The sequence below is a fragment of the Salvelinus fontinalis genome, chromosome 5, assembly GCF_029448725.1.
Source record: "Salvelinus fontinalis isolate EN_2023a chromosome 5, ASM2944872v1, whole genome shotgun sequence".
Taxonomy (NCBI): Eukaryota; Metazoa; Chordata; class Actinopteri; order Salmoniformes; family Salmonidae; genus Salvelinus; species Salvelinus fontinalis.
This window is the reverse complement of record NC_074669.1, coordinates 52,211,225-52,213,355: the sequence shown is the minus strand read 5'-3', so window position 1 is coordinate 52,213,355 and position 2,131 is coordinate 52,211,225. Positions and strand designations below refer to the sequence as shown.

The 2,131-nt window shown below is 50.1% G+C and overlaps 1 pseudogene; it reads right to left on the bottom strand.

Moving 5' to 3' along the window:
- Nucleotides 1-516: 516 nt before the first annotated feature.
- Nucleotides 517-2,131, bottom strand: LOC129854797 (ecto-ADP-ribosyltransferase 4-like; annotated as a pseudogene).

The window sequence follows — 2,131 nt, the reverse complement described above, 5'->3', positions numbered from 1 at the left end:
CCTGGCCTCCGAGTCCCGGTGGGGGTTCCTGCAGGAACCCGACCAATGCTGGGAGCTGATGGACATGCTTTGGGCAGGCTGGGAGATGGAGAGGGAAGTGTTTAGGGAAATGTAACATTTGAGTTGGATGCGCCGAATCAATATGTGGAGCTTTTGGATGCAGACGGTATTGGGGGACAGACACTGACAGACACTGGCAGGTCTACTAGAAAGACATCAATACTGTATGAATGGTCTACTAGGGAGACATCACCAGGGACTGTACTGCCACATATACCAAATTGCCACTGCAGAGACTGTTGAGGGATTTCGAGTTTAGAGAGGTGTATAGGTACATTAAGAAGGTAGGTTTGAGTGTTTTATATGTAGAGAAAGAGAAAGTGATGATTGCAATCCATGTTTATGGCTCTGAGTAGTGGGTAGTAGTGTCTACTGAAAAATCTTAAAATCAATGAATTGATTATTCCAACAAACAAACGTTATTGGCTTAGAGCTTTGTACAAACTGACTTGCCAGTCACATGGCAGAAGTCATAGCCCAGTTGAGGTTGGTCATAGTGCCAATAGACTCCAGGTAGAAGTGCTACGTCAGAGCACCTCCCCATTTGTTTGGTACCTTCTTAACCGCCACCACTTTGAACAGCTCGTAGGGTGGCACCAGCACATTGAGGCCTGAAGAGGAGCAGCAGTGTCACGGGTGCGAGCGGGGCAGCAGGTGCCCATGGCACGTCCGGATGGTCAGGTCAATGTTGGAGCTGTACCGCCGCATGGATGCGAGAACAAATTGCCCGGTGCGCACCTGATCCCCAAACCCCCCTCGCAAGTTGTCCCCGCGCCCACTGTCAGCATACACCAGCAGGCAGCCCTTCCCATCCTGCTCCGACTCTGCCTCTGCCTCCTCCCGCCCTATCAGGAGCAAGAAGTAGAGGGACTTGAACAGGAAGTACTGGCGGTAAACATTTGCGTCGGGGCCCAGAGATCTTGCTTCCACGTCAAAGATCAAAGGGAAGGTGCGGTTGTATGTGTCACGAATCCCGTTTCTTGAGTCTGTTTTTTGCCTGTGTTCTGTTCTGGAGTGTTTTTTCCGGTGTCCTGGAACGCACCCTGTCTGGTTGCCGGGCGATTTAGCTGGTTGGGAGATCTCAGATTACCCGCACCTGTATCCCATCAGCTATCTGCACACCTGGTCCTGATCCTCATCTCTCCTCTTCATAAGCCCGGACCTGACATCCATTCCCTGCCGGATCGTTAGCCATTAACAGTATGTTGTGCCAGCGTATCAGCCTCCAGCTTGATTGAATTTGTTTTTTGTTTTTTTACGTCTTGCTTGCCTTAAACTTACCTCCGTTTGTTCTGTCTTCAGTTATTCACCCGGATCACTTACCCCATTCCTGCCTGGTCGTCGGAGGTTTCCGCTACTCCGTTGGACCCACCTATTCACTCCCATCAACTCACCACCGCTGCCCGCTACGCCACCTGGATATTTCTACCCCTTCATATTCACTTGTAAATAAATACTCACCTTCTTCCTACTCTCCTTGTCCTGGTCTGCTTCTGGGTTCGATTTTGAAAGAACGTGACAGTATGTGTTTGTGTAGAGGGTCAGCGCTGTGACATGGAGGTCGGTGAGGTTCGCCACCGTCACATTGCAGCGTTCAGCTTGCGACCAGGCGGTGGAGAAAGAGGGGCTAGCCTGGCGTTCCCTGGTCAGAAGGTCGCCCGTGGTGATGTTCCCCATCAGCTCCTCCCTGCACGTCGGGTAGCTGTCGTCCACCGAGTTCGGTTCCATGTTCAACTGCTCCTCGTCACAGCGGCACTGGGACTGCTGAGGACAGCTATTCAGCATTACAATTATTCTGGCACTACTGAGAACAGCCATAAAGCATTACAATCATTATGGCACTGCTGAGGACAGCTATACAGTGTTAGAATCATTCTGGCACTGGTGAGGACAGCTGTTCACTGTTAGCATGTATACTGTATATGGCTACATATATAAAGCTCTGGCTTCCTGTAAATTGTGTCACCGATATATTCAAATAATATGTACAACTGGAATCACCCACCTCTGCACTGTTGACTGTAGTGAGCATTGTTGCCAAGAGCAACAGGACTCCTGTCAAGTATTTCAT